The 20,915-nt window shown below is 37.3% G+C and overlaps 1 protein-coding gene and 1 pseudogene across 2 annotated transcripts in view; one reads left to right on the forward strand and one right to left on the reverse strand.

Moving 5' to 3' along the window:
• Window positions 1–20,915, reverse strand: part of STK3 (serine/threonine kinase 3) — a 262,422-nt gene that overhangs the window by 230,748 nt on the left and 10,759 nt on the right. The window lies entirely within an intron of this gene.
• LOC103661498 lies at window positions 6,379–8,590 on the forward strand (annotated as a pseudogene).

A 20,915-nucleotide genomic window follows, 5' to 3' on the forward strand; every position in this document is an offset into this window, starting at 1 on the left:
GCTGTTTTAAATATGTTTCAAAAGGTGAAACTATGTTCAAGAAATCAGAAAAAATACCATGAAAATGACTCAACAGAGAATCTCAATAGAGATATAGAAACTATTAAAGATTTAAGATTTAGGCTTGAAAAATATATCTTTCATGAAAAATACACTACAAGAACTCAACAGCATTGTGAGATAACAGATGAAAGAATCAACAGACTTTCAGATAGCTAAGTAAAACTACCTTCCAAAAAAAAAAAAAAAGAGTAAAGAAACAGTCTCAGAGACTGTGATACATACAACATAGCAATACACATGTAATGGGAGTCTCAGGAGAAAAGAATAAAGGGCAGAAAAAATTATTTGAAAAAACAGTGGCTGAAAACCTCCCAAATTTGGGGGCGCCTGGGTGGCTCAGTCAGTTAAGCATCTGCCTTTGGCTCAGGTCATAATCCCATGATATGGGATCGAGCTCTATATCATCCCCCTGGCTCAGAGGGAAGACTGTTCCTCCCTCGCCCACTGCCCCTCTCCCACCATGCGAGTGCACGCTCTCTCTCTCATAAATAAATGAAATCTTTAAAGAAACAAAAAACTTCCCAAATTTGACAGAAAGCATTAAGTTATATATCCAAGAAGGAAAATGAATCCCAAGTAAGATAAACACAAAAAGATCCACATCTAGACACACTGTATTCAAACTGCTAAAAGACAAAAAGTCCTGAAAGCAGCAAGAGAAAATGACTTATCATGAATAGTAGAACAAGAACATGATTAACAGCTGACTTCTCATCAGAAACCATGCAGCCCAAAGATAGTAAAAGGAAACACTCAAAGGGCTAAAAGAATAGTATCTTTAAGAATTCTAAATCCAGCAAATTTATCTTCTAAAAATGCAAGGGAAATAAGGACATTCCCAGATAAACAAAAACTGAAAAAATCTGTTGCTAGCAGAACTTCTTTATAAGAAATAATAAAAAAGAACTTCTGAATTAAAGGAAATGGTATTTACATAAGTATAAAAGATATATTTATCTTTGAAAACATAAGATTATTTGAATCAATAATTACAGTACTGTATTATTGAAATCATAACATACTTAGATATGATATATTTATATATATAAATATAAATACAGATAGATATAAATATAAACATGATATATTTATGTATATAATATAAATATAGATATAGATATAAAAGAAAGGGAAAAGAAATGGAGCTATATTGAAGCAAATTTGCTATATTTTACTGGAAATAAGTCAACCCAAAGTTGATTACAATAAAGATAAATACTATAATCCCTACAGCAACTACTAAGGAAAAACTGGAAAAAATGTAGTTAACAAAATTCTATTGGTTAATTACATTAAATACATATGGACTCAACCAACACCGAAGAAATATAAACAATTATAAGAACATATTATCAGCAACTATATGCCAACAAATCAGGCAATCTGGAAGAAATGGATGCATTCCTAGAGACATATAAACTGCTGAAACTGAACCAGGAAGAAACAGAAAACCTGAACAGACCCATAACCAGCAAGGAAACTGAAGCAGTAATCAAAAATGTCCCAACAAACAAGAGTCCAGGGCCAGATGGCTTCCCAGGGGAATTCTATCAAACATTTATAGAAGAATGAATACCTATTCTTCTGAAGCTGTTTCAAAAAATATAAATGGAAGGAAAACTTCCAAACCCTTTCTATGAAGCCAGGATTACCTCGATCTCAAAACCAAAATCAGAAAAAGAACCCACCAAAAAGGAGAATTACAGACCAATATCCCTGAGGAACATGGATGCAAAAGTTCTCACCAAGATACTAGCAAATACGACCCAACAGTACATTCAAAGGATAATTCACCACGACCAAGTGGGATTTATTCCTGGGCTGCAAGGGTGGTTCAACATCCACAAATCAATCAACACCATACACTACATTCATAAAAAAAAAAAAAAAGACAAGAACCATATGATCTTCTCAATAAATGCACAAAAAGCATCTGACAAAGTACAGCATCCTTTCTTGATTAAAACTCTTCACAGTGTAGGGATAAAGGGAACATATCATAAAAGCCATATACAAAAAGCCCACAGCAAATCTCATTCTCAATGGGGAAAAACAGAGGTTTTCCCCCAAGGTCAGGAACACAGCAGGGATGTCCACTCTCATCATTGTTGTTCAACGTAGTACTAGAAGTCCTAGCCCCAGCAATCAGACAACAAAAAGAAATAAAAGGCATCCAAATGGGCAAAGAAGTCAAACTCTCACTCTTCACAGATGACATAATACTCTATGTGGAAAACCCGAAAGACTCCACCTGAAAATTGCTAGAACTCATACAGGAATTCAGCAAAGTAGCAGGGTATAAAATCAATGCACAGAAATCAGTTGCATTTCTACACACTAACAATGAGACAGAAGAAAAAGAAATTAAGGAGTTAATCCCATTTACAATTGCACCAAAAACCATAAGATACCTAGGAATAGACCTAACCAAAGAGGCAAAGGATCTGTACTCAGAAAACTATAGAATACTCATGAAAGAAATTGAGGAAGACACAAAGAAATGGAAAAAAGTTCCATGCTCATAGACTGGAAGAACAAATATTGTTAAAATGTCTATGCTACCTAGAGCAATCTATACATTCAATGCAGTCCCTATTAAAATACCATCAACTGTTTTCACAGAGCTGGAACAAATAAACCTAAAATTTGTATGGAACCAAAAAACACCCCGAATGGCCAAAGGAATGTTGAAAAAGAAAACCAAAGCTGGTGGCATCACAATCCCAGACTTCAAGCTCTATTACAAAGCTGTGATCATCAAGACAGTATGGTACTAGCACAAAAACAGACACATAGATCAATGGAACAGAATAGAGAACCCAAAAATGGACCCTCAACTCTATGGTCAACTTATCTTCGACAAAGCAGGAAAGAATATCCAATGGAAAAAGGACAATATCTTCAACAAATGGTGTTGGGAAAATTGGACAGCCACATGCAGAAGAATGAAACTGGACTTTTCTTACACCATACACAAAAATAAGACTCAAAATGGATGACAGACCTAAACTAAGAATCCATCAAAATCCTAGAGGAGAACACAGGCAGCAACCTCTGTGACCTCGGCCGCAGCAACTTCTTGCTAGACATGTCTCCAAAGGCAAGGGAAACAAAAGCAAAAATGAACTATTGGGACTTCATCAAGATAAAAAGCTTTTGCACAACTAAGGAAACAGTCAATAAAACCAAAAGACAGCGATAGAATGGGAGAAAATATTTGCAAATGACATAGCAGATAAAGAGCTAGTATCCAAAATCTATAAAAAAAACTTATCAAACTCAACATCCAAAGAACAAATAATCCAATCAATAAATGGGTAGAAGACATGAACAGACATTTCTCCAAAGAAGACATACAAATGGCCAATAGACACATGAAAAAGTGCTCCACATCACCTGGCATCAGGGAACTCAAATCCACAATAAGATACCACCACATACCAGCCAGAACGGCTAAAATTAACCACTCAGGAAACGACAGATGTTGGTAAGGATTCAGAGAAAGGGGAACCCTCTTACACTCTTGGTGGAAATGCAAGCTGGTGCAGCCACTCTGGAAAACAGTATGAAACCTCCTCAAAAAGTTGAAAATAGAACTACCCTATGACCCAGGAATTGCACTGCTAGGGATTTACCCTAAAGATACAAATGTAGTTATCCAAAGGGGCGCCTGCACCCCAATGTTTATAGCAGCAATGTCCACAATAGCCAAATTATGGAAAGAGCCCTGGTGTCCATCAATAGATGAACGGATAAACAAGATGTGATGTGTATATATACAATGGAATACTACTCAGCCATCAAAAAAAATGAAATCTTGCCATTTGCAACAACGTGGATGGAACTAAAGGGTATTATGCTACGTGAAACAAGTCATAAAAGAAAGACAATTATCATTTGATCTCACTCATATGTGGAATTTAAGGAACAAAACAGAAAAATACACACCATGTGAAACTAATCAAAACAAAGCTGAAGTAGCTATATTAATATCAGGCAAAGAAGACTGCAGAGAAATTAATGTCAGCAGAGATAAAGAGGGATATTTCATAATGATCAAAGGGTCAATTTACCAAGAAGACATAATAACCCTACACATGTAAGAACCCTACACAGCTTATAAAAACATGGAACAAAAACTGAAAGAATTGAAAGGAGAAAAGGACAAATCCAAAATAATCACTGGAGATTTCAACACTCCTCTCTCAATAACTGATACAGTAAGTTTACAAAAAATCAGTAAGGATATAGAAGATAAAGAACACTATCAACCAATTGAAGTTCTTTGTTTATTTCATATCTTTTATTTCTAGCTTCTTTATTTATACTTTTTTTTTTCAATAATTTCAACTGCTCTGGTAAATTCTCCTAACTCTTCACAGGTGTTGTCCACCTTTCACCAGATACTTTTAACATAGTAATCACTGTAACTTCACAGTCCCTGTATGATAGTTCCAGCATCTAGATCATCTCTGGTTCTGGTTTGGTAGACTATTTCATCTTTTGACAAAGAATCATTTTTCTTGCTCTTGGACATGTTGTATTATTTTCACTTAAACCCAGACACACCCCCCTCCACGACACACAAACACTGATACAGAATTACCTAGTCTAAGTGGCTCTGGGGGAACAAAAAAGGCACATATATGATACAGGAATTGTGTCCTAATATATAAAGAATTCTTATCAATAGTAAGACAAAAATAAAATAAAAATGGCAAAAAATACGAGCAGACATTTCACAAAAAATATACAAATGGCTAATAAGCACATGAAAAGAAAAAATATACCAACAAACGGCTAATAAGCACATTGTGTCATGAGGGAAATAAAAAATAAAACTACAATAAGATACCACCACCTACAAAAATGGCTAAAATTAAAAAGACAATACCAAGTATTGGTAAGGATGTGGAACAAGAGGATCTCTCATACACTGATACTGGAAATAAAAAGTTAGTCACCTTAAAAAACAGGTTAGCAGTTCTTCTAAACTTGTAGGCACACACTTACACAATTCTACTTCTAGATATTTACCCAAGAAAAATAAGAACAAATGTCCATCCACCAAAGACTTGTACACAAATATTCATAGCAGCCTTATTCAAAACAACTAAACACTGGCGGAGGGGGGGGGGATCCAAACGTCCATCAACTGGTGGATGAATAAACAAACTATGGTAAATCCATACACTAGAATACTGAAAGGGTTCTATTCAAAGCTCCCTCCCCTGCCAAGCTTATAGAGAAAACTCAAAAGTGTCTGCACTTGGCCCTAACTCTTTGCTGTTCCAGGTCATGGTGCCCCTCATTCTCAGGAAATGGACCACAACCCACATCCCAGATGAGCCACCGACAGAGCCCCCCCAGAAACCTGTCACCTCCTGCTCTACCTAGCCAAGAGCTGACCGACCACCTCCTCACACAACCTCCCTCAGGGGCACAGCTACAACCCTCTCATATCCTTAAAACCCCTTAAAAGCCCAGCCTAATAAAAATTTGGGGCTGACATATCTGTTGATGTCTGACCTCTCTCCTCCCTTTGAGAATGAATAAACTCTGTCCTGCTTGTTGGTCTGCACTTTGTATAATTCTTTGCCACCTGTGTCACTGCCCACCCTAACAAATACTTGGCAATAAAACCTAACGGCTACATTCAAGATCCTCAACAAATCTCAAAATGATTATTGCTGAGCAAAAAAAAAAAAGAATTTTACTCTATGTAAATTACATCTCAATAACAATTACCCCCCCCCCCAAAAAAAGTACCTAAATGTAGTTCTAAGGAGGGACGCCTGTGTGGCTCAGTCAGTTAAGCATCTGCCTTAGGCTCAGGCCATGATCCCAGAGTCCTGGGCTCCTTGATCAGCGGGGAGCCTGCTTCTCCCTCTCCCTCTGCCTGCCGCTCTCCCTGCTTGTGCTCTTTCTCTCTGACCAATAAATAAAATCTTTAAAAACAAAAAAATATATAAATAAATAAATGTCATCGTAAGGAAATTATTCGTGATTATAGCAAGAGCAATTCAGTGGCATGATAAAGGGAGAAGCCAAACTACAATGGTATGAGACAACAGAATCCAGAATCTGGAAAGGATAAGTGACTGGAGACATGAGTTTGAGAAAGAAGATAAAGCCAAACAAGCAAAAACCCACTGGAAATGCTTGAATAAGTGTAAATGCTGTTTTGAATGGGCTCAGAAAATAAGGGAAAATTGAAAATACAAATGACAAGAAGAGATAACTCCTAAAGTATGTCCCTGAACAGGGTAGAAGGAAGGAGATCCAAAGCACATGTGGACGGGGGGGAGGGGGGGGGACACGGGACGGGGACACCTCTCTCATTGTAATAGGAGGAAAGGATGGGCAGACTTAAACAGTAGATTAATGGCAGAAAGTTAAGGGAGCTCTCATATATCGACTTCTATTTGCTTTAGGAAGTCGGGGGATATTCATTTAACTCAGAAGTTAAAATCTGAGATTTGAGAATACAGGACCATATTTGAGACAGCCAGAGTGGAGAACGAAAACAAAACAAAACAAAACGCCTCATGAAGTTTAAAAGGATTACTTGACAGCACTACAGGCCTTGTTGAGACCTTGTTAGAGAACCATCCAGTTAAAATCGCAATATCTGAGGTTTTTTATTTTCTTCAGCACTGCTCACAAATCTTCAAGTACGTAAGGAAAAAGCGAACAGTGGAATCTGGCATTTTGCCAGACGCATGCTGCAGAATGACAATGAGACAAAGGAATTAAAGATACTGGTGAAAGAATGGCTAAGACATGGGCATGGGCATGGGCATGGGCAAGAAAGAAAGGAAGAAAGAAAGAGAGAGAGAGAAGGAAGGAAGGAAAGAAAGAAAGAAAGAAAGAAAGAAAGAAAGAAAGAAAGAAAGAAAGAAAGAAAGAAAGACAAAGAAAGGGACTAATGAGCAGGGGGAAAGAGCAAAGTAGATACTATGAACCAAAGACTGTATGTATATCCCTACCAGAAAAAGAGTCAGTCTCTTAAATTTTCAAAAATATTCATTACTATGCCTCAGAAAGCAAAGGTGCTTCAGGTCCTTCACAGCTAAGGAAAAGTGACTCACAATGAGCCAAGCACATGATATAGCGAGGGAGACAGCCTTATACTAACAGATCTCTTTAATACTAAGCCAAAAGGTAATCCAACCACTACATACTTCTTCAGAAGTTACGAAAGTTTACTTCAAAGCAGGCTCATAATCTGGCTCGCTTTAAACAAACAAGTCATAGGTCCTCCAAGCAAATCCAGTAAACACTTAAGAATTTTCTATTAGTTCACAGGTCTCATTTTCTCAACATGTTGTACAACGGAAATGTTACTAATGTAACTGAGGCAAAAAGATGGTCTCTGGGGTGTCTGTCAAGTGAAAACACATGATTTATTTTGGTAAACAATTCCTGTTTTATGTCGTTTGTCTTTATTTCCTCTTAATCATTTCAATTATAGTTTAATTTTAAATAATTTTTATATTATTGGCTTTGAAAACCCTTACAGCTAAAAAAAACTCAAAAGCCAATTTAAAATACATACACACAAACACATTTTCCTATTTTATTGCTTTGGCAAACACAATATAATGAGCATAATTTCACATGTACTTGACATTCTGTGGTTTTTAACACCTCGGAATTTCATCATAACCCTGTTTTTTAACCAGAGGTCCAAAAAATTCCTAACTAGTGCCTTTAGAGCACACACTCTCCCAGGTGCTAGGGAATTTCGTGAAGAATAAATCATGAACAAGGTATTTCTCTTATGGAACTTGGTAGATAGAGTTTATTACATACGTAAGCAGACATACCCCCAGAACTATCTTTTTAAAACAAGTCAGTTGCAGTCATTTCCAGGGGGCATGGGACGGAGTGGTCAATGGCCCGCAGAGCAACATGCCTAAGCTTTATTGTGACTACTGTCACACATACCTCACCCATGACTCTCTGTCTATGAGAAAGACACAATGCAGTGGCGGGAAACACAAAGATCATGTGAAAGACTACTATCAGGAATGGATGGAAGAGCAGGTTCAGAGCCTGATCGACAAAACCACCCGCGCATCTCAACAGGGAAAAATACCCCTGCTCCTCCTCCTGCAGGGACAATGATCCCACCTCCCCCCCCCATCTCCCAGGTCCTCCTTGCCCTGGTATGATGCCAGCACCCCATATGGGGGGCCCTCCTCCTTCTGGGATGATGCCAGTGGGAACTGCTCCTGGAATAGGCCACTTAAGGGAGGCCACATGCCAATGATGCCTAGGCCCCCAATGATGAGACCTCCTGCCCATCCCATGATGATGTCCACTCGGCCAGGAATGACTCGACCAGACAGATAAGGAGAGACAACAGATAAGGAGAGACAGGAACCTCCTTATAGCCATTTTATATTACTTGTTCTACTTCCCCAGGCAACTATGGTGCTGGGACTCTGGGTGTTTTCTAACAACGTGACAAGGAAAACTTGCTCCCCCTTCCTATCAAAGAAAGGATAGTTTTTGCAGGGGAGTAGTGGGACCAAAAAAAAAAAGAAAGAAATTTTCATTTGTATTGTGAAATGTGAAAATAAAATTGGCGGCTGTTTTAGTTAAAAAACAAACAAACAAGTAAGTGGCTAATTGTGTCTTTCCTGTCATTTGACCTTCTATCTCATAAAGCAGGAGAGAACATAATCTATTATACTGCCATTGCTAATACTGTGAAGAAAAGCAGCCTTCTCCCACATTGTTTTCAGACATTAGAATTCCCCCCCTTTTTTTTAGCTACAACCAACTCTCTAGTAATTCAGTATTTAAATGCCCACTTCAACCTTACCCTCATCCATAAGCTTGTTTATCTCACTTTTGTGTTTCCTGTTCAGTGTAAGCATTTCTGTTAATATCTTTTCCAAGGTCCCAATACAAAGTTTTCTCCACCTTCAATGGGAGGGTGGAGAATCATTTTATATAGACTAATCTCAGTGTTCTCCAAATTCTCAATATTTTATCATTCAAGAATAAGTTACAATTAAAAATTACACCTCGGATAAGGGTCTTATGGTGATATATTGTTTATATTCTTATCTTTTAGAGATGCCTACTGAAATAGTTAAGGTTATGAGGGGTGCCTGGGTGGCTCAGTCAGTTGAGCATCCTATGCATGATTTCAGCTCAAATCATGATCTCAGGGTCTTGGGACTGAGCCCCGTGTGGAGCTCTGTGCTCAATATGGATCGTGCTTGTCCCTCTCCCTCTGCTCCTCCCTCAACACCTGCTCACATGCTAATAAAAAAAATAAATAAAATCTTTTAAAAAAAAGAATGCTAGGATATGATATCTGAGATTACCTGAGCTTATCAAAATATTAAAGGGTGGGGGACGTGTATGGAAATATAAATTATGCAAGATTGGCCAGACGTATTAAATTGTTCAAACTGGGTGATGGGTACACGGAGGTTTATTCTCTCTTCTTTACAAAGCTGTTTCAAGTTTTCCATTAAAAAAATTTTTTTTTGAAGAGTAAATGGTAGGAATTAAATGAACTGCGATTGGTCTAAGAAATAAAATATGTATATTCATTGTATATTATAACAAAATCTAGAAGAAAATTAAATGCCTAAACATATATTATTAATTAATTATAGAACATCTATTCATGTAGCCACTAAAAAATCATCCTGTAGAAAACCCACTGACATAAAACAAGTGAACAATATATTGCTAAAAGAAAAAAGGGCAGGTTACACAATAATGTGCACAGAATTAAATCATTTTCAGGTTTTCTTTTAAGCATAGGTGCATCTGCATATGTGCACACACAAACACACTGGCACCAAACTACTAGTTGACTCTGTTTTGTTCATTACTCAATCCCCAGCACCAAAAACTGGGAATTCAAATATTTGTTGCATGTAAACATTTTAAGATTCTAAGCACCAAGGTTTGATTTGGGGGGTGGCTCTATCTTATGCTTTTGCTTCATAAGGTTTCTAAAATAAACATTCATTTTTTTATATAACTGGGGAAATTTTTTTAAATTGTATAAGAAAATTAAATTTTTTTCTGCATGACTCAATAATTGTTTCATGAAATGCATTTCCTAAAATCATTTTATACACTAAAAAGAAAGGCCTCTTTATAGGCTGAATTAATAAACGGACCAAGGCAATCAGAACTAGTAAAATCAGTATCTGTTTATCAGTCTTATTCTTGTGAGTGAATTTTGCAACTGCTTAGAAAATACTATCTTTACAAAACCTAACCTTTCTTTTTTTTTTTTTTTTTTGAGATTTATTTATTTATTAGGATGCCTGGGTGGCTCAGTGGGTTGGACGTCTTGCTTTGGTTCAGGTCATAATCCAAAGGTTCTGGGATCAAGTCCAGCATAGGGCTCCCTGCTCAGCAAGGGGCCTGCTTCTCCCTCTGCCTGCCGCTCCCCATTTGTGCTCACTCTCTCTCTCTGTCAAATAAATAAATCTTTTTTTAAAAAGATTTATTTGACAGAGAGAGAGAGAGAGAGAGAGACACGGCACGAGAGGGAGGGGCAGAGGGGGAAGGAGAGAGAATCTCAAGCAGACTCAGTACTCAGTGTGGAGCCTGACATGGGGCTCGACCTCACAAACCTGAGATCATGACCTGAGCTGAAACCAAGAGTCACTTTATCAACTGTGCCACCCAGGCGTCCCCAAAAACTAAACTTTCTAAAATGCACCTTCAACATGGGTACAAAAACTGACCAAACTGTATTTAAAATTTCATCCATTTATATTCATTTAATATATACTTACTGAATTTGTAGACAATAAGCTACATGCTGCGGTAATGCAAAGAAAGTTAAGTTATAGCCCTTGACAACCCAGAACTCCTAATAAAGCAGGAAAGACAGATACATAAGAGCAAAACAAAACGTAATAATAAAGGTAGTTAACATTTATTAGGGCTTTTATTGGCCTTGTGCTGAGGACTTAGCAAGCATTTTCTCATTTATCTCTGTAACAAACTTTTTGGTAGCTACTAAAATATTCTCAGTTTTTAAGTAAGAAACCTAAGGGTTAAGTGACTTCCCTAGTCACTTGGTCAATAAACAGTAAAACAAAATTAAACCAAGGTCTGTCCAAGATATGGTATGGAGCCTCTCACTGTTAGGAAGCTAGCAAATACCTTGGGGCGCCTGGGTGGCACAGCGGTTGAGCGTCTGCCTTCGGCTCAGGGAGTGATCCCGGCATTATGGGATCGAGCCCCACATCAGGCTCCTCCGCTATGAGCCTGCTTCTTCCTCTCCCACTCCCCCTGCTTGTGTTCCCTCTCTCGCTGGCTGTCTCTATCTCTGTCAAATAAATAAATAAAATCTTTAAAAAAAAAAAAAAAGGAAGCTAGCAAATACCAAAGCACACTCATTAATTTCCATCTATTACTACAGCAAGGATCAAACATCAGTCTCATTTTTAAGGGGGATATTTTTTGTAAGTGTACCCAGGAATTTCTCATCTTCAAATCAATTAGTTATTTCTACTCTGAAATGTACTATTGTAGACACTAAACTATAATCTCCTAGAACAGGATTTAGCAGCTTCTTTGTTTCTCCCAAAGCTATATTATGTACTCAAGAGATTAAACAGATAAACTTTTAGCTTGTTTTGTGCTTCTTAAATTCCAAATCACCATACCATATTATATGAGATGATAGATGGTCTAGGCAAATGCAACTTAAATTATGTTTTAGGAAATGTGGTATGGGGGAGCCAAAGAGATGAAGTTCTGAAGTACATTATGGTGATTATGGTAATGGTAGAATACTGCTAATTGGTTAAGATAAACAGCATACTCTTCCTCCAGAGATTTCCCTAATCTAAATGTCCTACAAGCCAAATTCCAGAATGGAGAAGGCAACTAAAAAACTGTAAAACTAGGGCATGGTTTTGTTTCTTACAACCCAGAAATGTGGTCACAAGGATCTGGGCTTACAAAGTTAACAGCGGAAATGACAGGAAAGAACAAATTCAAGAGAAATTCTGAAAGAATCATCATTTCTCACTGCATACAAGATAAAAAGATGAAAGAGGAACGAACTGATCCTCTGAATCACCTAATTTCCATAACCTACACTCTAGCCACAGTGGGCTATTCCTTGAATGTCCTGAATTTTCACATCACACTTTTTTCAAAAATCACATGATCAGTGTACTATAAAGGGCAGATATTGTATCGTTCCTTGTACATGATGCGAGATATATAGGTAATACTTCTATATGTCCATGCTCTCTTACCTCATCTTGTCAGTTAACCACTTCTTTAAAGATACCCTCAAAAGTCTTCTCTGGCACGTCTGAGATAACCTTCTGTCCTCTACCACCATCCTTACCCACCTACCCGCCTAAACACCTGCTCAGCAGGGAGCCTGCTTCTCCCTCTTCCTCTGCCTCTCTCTCATGAATAAGTAAATAAAATCTTTAAAAAAAAGAAAAAGGGAAGAAAGTGTAAATGCTATGTGAACAAAGATGACAAAGGTCATGGGAGCTCGTGTCATTCTTCCCAATGACTCTAAGCTGCTACTGCCTTTATTAATGGAGCCTATTCCACAAGCTAGTAGTAGAGACACTGAAGCTTATACAGAACAGCAGCCGATGACGTGCCTTCCCATGCTACCCCAGGCACATTTCCTGCGTTAGTCTTGCAATAAAATTCTATTACTGAAGATAATCTGTGTATCTCTCTTCCTTTTGGTCTTAAAGGACCTAAGGAACAGAGTAACTAATACAGGAAACCAAGGAGAAGGAAGACACACACACCAAATGCAAACTGGCAAGAGTGACATCACTAATCAGTAGAGAGGTTAGATGGAAGGTAGGGATTCTGTTTTGAACATATCCCTTTTGAGGAGACAGCAAAGTAGTCAAATGTTATTTAGTAGATTGAAAATACTAAGACTGAGCACAAAGACTGATTCTCAAAAGTATGCATTTGTGGGTCATTTCGATCAAAGTTGAAGTTGTAAGGGTAGATAAACTCACCAAGGAAACAGCTACGTAAAAAAAGAAGAGGAAGACAGAAAACAGAAAATAAAAGGTCAGTGTCAATTATGAATTGGAAAGAAGAACACATAAAACAGAGAAACAGAATAGAAAAATCAGAAGGCCAGAGAAAATGAAAGCCTTAAGCAACAGAGACATAGGGGTGCCTGGGTAGCTCAGTCGGTCAAGTGTCTGTCTTCAGCTCAGTCATGATCTTGGAGTCCCTGGATCAAGCCCGAGTCTGAGCTCCCTGTTCAGTGGGGAGTCTGCTTCTGTCTCTCCTCCCCATCCCCCTGGCTCTCTGGCTCACTCACTCAAATAAATAAATAAAATCTTAAAAAAAAAAAAAAGGAAAGAAACAGAGATATAAGAGGGGTAAGAACAGAAAAAAAGGTTTCTGATCTCCCCAAGCAATGTCTAAAAACCTGTTACCTTAAAGCAGTTTCATGAGCTAGACAAGGCCTGAGCATGTTTCAACAGAATGAAGCCTTACAAATAGAGATTTTCAAGATTCTAGAATTGGGGAACAAAAACGTGACTATAGGAATAAAGTTAGAAAAGTATAAGAGGGACGTGTACAAAGGTTACATGAAAGTTAGAAAGAGAGGAAAATGCCCTCCTATAATACAAGCAAAAATTATGTAGGAACAATGATCAAATGAAATTAAGATGAACGTATATAAGGTAGTTTTTCTGCCTGCCAGTCTAAAATTTCAACCTTCTCTACAAACAGATGAAGTCATCTGTGTAATATTACATGAAAATATAAGGATAGGACAAAAAAATAAAGGGCAAATTTAGGGGACTGGAGCTCCGAAGCGAGGCAGGAGTTCCGGCTTTTTCCGCAGGTCTGTTAACACCAAACTAGCTCCATGCAAGAAAAGGGCCAGTCATAAAAGACTTAAGGTAGAAGAGAAAACGAAAGGACTGTATTTAATCCTCTTCCTTTCTTTCCCGTTTCCAGCTCTGGAGCAGCAGTTTACAAGTTTGTAGACAAGCTGTAACTTCTGCTCAGGAGGTCTCTTTGGCTTCGAAGACACTGAAATAAACTTCAGAAGAAAGAAGGCACAGCCAGCTGCTTCTAATGGGCTAAAGGTTTATTTTGTTTTGTTTTTTAGTTGTGGCAAAATATACATAACATAAAATCTACTATTTTAACAATGTTTTTAAAGATTTTATTTAGTTACTTATTTGAAAGAGAGTGCAAGCAGGGGGATGGGCAAAAAGAGAGGGAAAGCGAGAATCTCAAGCAGACTCCACGGTGAGGTGAGCGTGGAGCCCAACCCAAGTCTGTCTCACGATCCTGAGATCACGAACCCAAGCTAAAACCAAGAGTCAGATGCTTAACTGCCTGAGCCACCCAGGCACCTCTACTATTTTAATTACTTTTAAGTGTACACTTAAGTGGCATTAAGTCCATTCACACTGTTATGCAACCATCACCACTATCCATCTCCAGGACTTTTCATTATCCCAAACTAAAACTCTTAATCCATTCAACAACTTCCCATTTTCCCCACCCCTAGTCCCAACTAACCACCATTCTACTTTCTGTCTTGATGAACTCGGCTACTCTAGGTACCTCATATAAGTGGAATCAGACAGTGTAAGTGTCTTGTGTCTGGCTTCTTTCATTTAGCATGTTTTTAAGATTCATCCATTGTTATAAGTAGCATGCATTACAATTTCATTCCTTTCAAGGTTGAATAATATACCAGCATGTATATCCCACATTTTGCTTATCCATTCGTCTATCAGTGGACACTTGGGTTACTTCTACCTTTTAGCTATTGTGAATAATGCTGAAAATAAACGCTGGTGTACAGATACCTCTTTGAGTCTCTGCCTACAATTCTTTTGGATATATACCTAGAAAATGGAATTGCTGAATCATATGGTAATTGTATGTTTCATTTTTTGCAGAACCATCACACTGTTTTCCACTGTGACTACACTATTTTACATTCCAATGTACAAGTATTCCAATTGTATACATCCTAGACAATGCTTATTTTTTGGCTTTAAAGGAAAAGAAGCTGAGACAACACGTTTTCTAGAGATAGATAGAGATACAGATATAAATATATAGATACAGATATAGGTATGTAGATAATATAGCCATCCTAAACAGTATGACATGCTCTCATTGTGGTTTTGATTAGCATTTCCCTAATGATGAGTAATGTTAAGCTTCTTTTCACAGATTTATTGTCCATATCTTTTTGGGAGAAATGTCTATTCAAGTCCTTTGCCCATTTTTTACTTGGGATATGTGTTTTGGCCAAAGACTTTTAAAGAGAGACACAAATGAAGGCTTTCTACGCTGCTACTCCTACCTCCCTAGTCAAGAATAATTAGGATATGCCTTCTAGCTCTCTTGGAAAACTTATCATGGAGAGAAGGATCTGGTCGGAGTGCAAATCCCGCAGAAGAAAAGAACTTCCAACTCTGTAAGAACAGAGATTCCTTCTTCTTAAAGGTCCTTCCACCTCATTTCAGCTCTGTAATTTTCAATATGTTTTTCTTTTATGGCAAATTTCCCTATATTCTAGTACTCACACTATTGGTAGCTTTATTACTACGAACAGTAACTTTTATTAACATACTGTTATTGCTGCTGTATGCTAAGCACTATGTTGCATCTTACATGCAATATCTCATTTAAATTTAAGATCTCAGGGGCAACCTGGGTAGCTCAGTCAGTTAAGCATCTGCCTTCAGCTCAGGTCATGTCCCAGGGTCCCTGCTGAGCGGGGAGTCTGCTTCTCCCTCTCCCTCTGCCCCTCCCCAGCCGCCCCCCCCCCACCCGTGGTCTCTCTCTCTCTCAAATAAATAAAATCTTTAAAAAAACAAAATTTAAGTTCTCCTCGGGGCGCCTGGATGGCGCAGTCAGTTAAGCAACCAACTCAGTTTTGGCTCAGGTCATGATCTCAGGGTCATGAGACTGAGTCCCATATGAGGCTCTGTGCTTAAGACTCTCTCTCCCTCTCCCTCTGCCACTCCCCCTGCCCCACACACTCTCTTTCTCTCTCCCTCTTTCTAAAATAAATAAATCTTTAAAAAAAATTAAATTCTCCTCTTCAACCCTAATAGTCTCATCTTGAATACTATTAGAAAAGTAAAACATCTTCAAAACACATGAAAGGTTGTCATTCTTCAGTCTTTCAACATTCCATTATCAAGCAAGGTCAGTCTCAATATTAGCCTTAAATAATATTCTTTTTATTTTATTTAATTTATTTACTTGAGAGAAAGAGAGACAGAGAGCATGTGCAAAAGAGCACAAGCAGGGGGAGCTGTAGAGGGAGAGGGAGAAGCTGACTTCCCTCTGAGCAGGGAGCCTGACGCAGGGCTGGATCCAGGACCCTGGTATCATGACCTGAGCCGAAGGCAGGCGCTTAACCAACTGAGCCACCCAGGCGCCCCTTAAATAGTATTTTCAAAATTATACAACAATGACTCTGTCTTGAATCCACAAAATCAAACATCTTTTCTACTTCAACCACAGAAAGTACATTACCTCAAACTAATAAAACTCGAGGATCATTTTTTTTCTGCTCCCTTCTGCTTTTTAAAGGCCATTTTGTAAATATTTAGATGTTTAGCTCTAAAGTATTACAAGTGATTTTTTTTTTTTAACTCAACTAGAACATATGTATCCAAGTGAAAGCTGTCCTTTTATCTCTTTGGAAAGCTATGTGTTTCTTCAGATGTTGACAGTGACAGGTACATTTTTGAAACACTTTAGAAAATGTCTTCAGAGACAAATGGTTTACAATCACCATTTTTTCTAATCTTCACAAAACCCAAAGAAAAGGTACTATTACCACCTCCATTTTGCAAGTGAGTACACGGAGACTCAGAAAAGTTAACTTGCCCACCACTGCACTAAGTAAATGGCAGAGGAAGGACAAGAACCAAGTCTATCTGACTTTCAGCTCCAGCTTTTAATTGTTTCGCTGTATCATTGTTTTAATAGTAAAATAGATGTGATTTGATGATCTCATGGAGTATTTACTTCTTATAAAACTGTTTTAAAATGTATGAGGGTTTAGCTAATTACTGGCACTAGAATGAGATGAAATCCACCTAAGAAAACAGATGCTCTACAATAGATAGAAGACTTTTTAAAATTAAAGTCTTATTTTTCAGCTCTATCATACCATTTCCTCTCAAGTTGGGCTCTTTGCCCAAAAGTACTCTAAAATTATAATTTCCTGGCAAAGAGCTTTAAAGGAAAAGAAGTTGAGATTTTTCTCCTTCCTTCACCCTTTAGAGTCTTTCATTTTTATTTTCTAAGAATCTTTTCGCTTAACCTCAATTGGAAAGGGACAGGATTCCTTTTAATTTCTTGTAACAAACCTATTCAAAGTTAAGAAATGTTGCAACATACTCCCTAGCTTTAAAGACATGTTACTGCATTCACTTTCTTAATAAAGTCAATTATAAAAAAATAAAAAATAAAAAATCCAGAAAATGCAGACAACATAAAAAAGCACATTTGAAAATGCTCTGACATATTCATTTCCTGCCAAAATAAAAATTAAAAATAATCTTACAAGAAATATGCAGAGCTACAAATCTCATAACTTTTTTTTTTTTTTTAAGATTTTATTTATTCGACAGAGATAGAGACAGCCAGCGAGAGAGGGAACACAAGCAGGGGGAGTGGGAGAGGAAGAAGCAGGCTCATAGCGGAGGAGCCTGATGTGGGGCTTGATCCCATAACGCCGGGATCACGCCCTGAGCCGAAGGCAGATGCTTAACCGCTGTGCCACCCAGGCGCCCCCAAATTTCATAACTTTTAATCCAGGTCCTTACAAAGATTTTTAAATACTCAATAACCATACCTAGATCTGAGAACTAAAAACGAGAACAGAATCTTTAATTGATTAAAAATAAAAGAGGAAACTTGTCAAGGTCTACTCACGTACCTGCCATACAGAAAAATCTACCATAATTTGTACCAAAGACACTACCTACACGTTAAAACTAGGTTTACTCATATATTTCATTCCTCACTTATTTCCCTACATCTCAAAATCTACAGATAAAATATGAGGATTTAGTCTCTGTACACTCACAATTCCTCGCTCCCACCCCCAGAATACTAGAATTAATTGCATTAATCCCAAACATAAACACAATAATTAAAAGTGTACCTACATTAATAAAAGTGTAATTTCAGGGAAACTTTAAACTGACATTAACATGTGTACCATTCAATGAGTTCTGTACTCTGACTTCTGCTTAATTTTTATAGGCTTTGATAAATAGAGATGGAGGCTGTGGAGACTGGCTGAGTTCAGCTATTTGCACAGATAGACACTATTTTGCTTGATTTCTCAGTACAGTTTTATTACACAGCAACAGCACATATGAAGCCATTTCTCAGTATTTCCCTGTGGTTCCTTGTAAACAAATCAAGAGGATTATGGCACTTTATGAAAATATTTTTTGCTTTTTTAAGTTGGGAGTATTTTTACCTGTTTGGTTTTGGTTTTTTTAGAAATAAAAATAAAATTTTTAATCCCAACTGTATCTAACAGAAAAAAAAAAGTGATCATTATACGAAAGATAAATAGTTTAAATACTTTAACCATAGAAATTAAAAATAAATAACTGTAAGTGTAATGTTACTGTTTTTGCACAGGTATAACTCCAATTCACTTTGGTAATAATACCGTGAGTCCTCAAAATCAAAGTAATATTCCAAAATGACAAATTTTTTCTTGGCTTGGGAATTCCATGGGCTTAAGGTAAAAATCCCCTTCCTTTTAATGCAAACACTTTAGCTGTTTTCATATTAAAACTTAGAAACTCAGGGAAGGTTGGAATAATTTCTTCTCCCCTTCACTGCATATAATGTTCCTCCTCTTCTCAAAAGATCATTTCAAGATGTACTATGAACCCAGAAGAGAAAAAGACCTCTGGTAAGCAAAAACTGACACAAAGAGCATGTACTTTACTTTCGGAAAGGAATAGCTACTGTCAGGTCAGGTAGTTATTTCTAAGTACCAGTTTAGAAAAGGACACAGTAATGAGCATGACAGGTAACAGTGAAAGACAAGACTAGGTTTAGGGAAAAAACAGCCACACGTATACAGCAACAAAGCTTCAAACGTATCAAAAAAGCACACCTGACTGTTTCTATCAACTAAAACTGTGAACAATTCTATATACTGTTTCTATGACTGTTTTCATGAACAAGAAAAGCAAGATCATTTGCTTTTTTTATCAGTTTCAGAAGACTAGGTCAAGTGCCTTCATCTTGGAATGATTTCCATCGAAACCAGCTGTATAAAAGTGTTTGCAAAATATTTTTAAAATATAATGCTTAAAGTGGTTTACTTCATTTATTTGGAAAATCCATTACATGGTATACCATACTTTCCAATGATGCTAAATATATAGTTATAACCATATCACTATTTTGGCAGGCTCTTCAAAATCACATGAGTTCTTTGTGAATATTAATTAAAGCTATCCAATCAAGTGCTGAGAGTCTATATAAAGGGAGGGGGGAATCCCACTGTCTTATTTACTTAGTACTTGGATTCTCTTATGTAAGGAAAAAACAAACAAAAACAAAAACAAAACCTTGGAAGTATACAATGAGAAGCAAATTCATAGAAGGAAAATTCATTCTACCGAGGAAAGAAAATCATCAAAAAAATACTTTCTTCTCAAGAGTTTAATTTGTATATTTTTAATTTCCCCTGGAATTTTATGAGATTTCATTGCTAAATTTGACCCTAATTTCTTATAATTCTTAGAATTTACATGAACTATAAATTTCATCCAGAGCAATCATTTCTCTATGATCCAAACCTCTATGATACAAATTTCACTGATAACTAAAAATGTTTGAATAGCTGAATGTTGGAAAATGGCTACTGATTATTGTTTAACTGCAAGATGACAGACTAATTCACATATCAGCTTATAGGTGCAACCTAATGCAGTAATTAATAGAGTAAGTAAGTAGTAACACTAAAACTAATTCTTTCTAAAGTTACATAACATAGCATCAAATGTAAAGTCACTGAGACAAATACCTTAGCTTATTTATGCGGAAGTACAATAAAACTTAACAAGAGAGGCTAATATCAAAACTAAAAAGGAATAACATATGGCACTGAATATCTGGATATACTTCATTTTGCAATTCATCATACTGTAGTCATGGCTGAATTTATAAAGCAGCTTCAAGATGCCCTTGAATTTTGTTTGCGCACAGATACACTTTTATGTACGTAAGACAAAGCAGGCTAAAAGTTCTACCTTAAAAAAGAAAAAAAAAAGCCTGAAATCTAATCTTATCACTAGTGGTGTCTTTTGTCTTGGATTCATTTATTTTCTGTATCTATTTTGTTTAAAAAAAAACTGGGTCGGGGCGCCTGGGTGGCGCAGTCGTTGGGTGTCTGCCTTCGGCCCAGGGCGTGATCCTGGCGTTCCGGGATCGAGTCCCACATCGGGCTCCTCCGCTGGGAGCCTGCTTCTTCCTCTCCCACTCCCCCTGCTTGTGTTCCCTCTCTTGCTGGCTGTCTCTCTGTCACATAAATAAATAAAATCTTTAAAAAAAAAGAAAAAAGAAAAAACTGGGTCACCTGAAACATTCAGAGGTGAGGAAGAAGAGAGGCTGGATATTAGGATGACACTGGGTCAAAGGGTAACCAAAATAAGAGAGGCAGAATGTGAAGGTAAAAGTCCATTCCAAACAGCCTCTATCACAGACTTTGTCTATACATGCCCAATTTCTGATTTAAACTTAGAAACATAAAGGTATGGTAGAGATATCATCCAGAGGAAGAAAGGCAAAACTGCCAGTGCCATCACATTTTT

Source organism: Ursus maritimus, unplaced genomic scaffold (genome assembly GCF_017311325.1).
Source record: "Ursus maritimus isolate PB19 unplaced genomic scaffold, ASM1731132v1 scaffold_9, whole genome shotgun sequence".
NCBI classification, from domain to species: domain Eukaryota; kingdom Metazoa; phylum Chordata; class Mammalia; order Carnivora; family Ursidae; genus Ursus; species Ursus maritimus.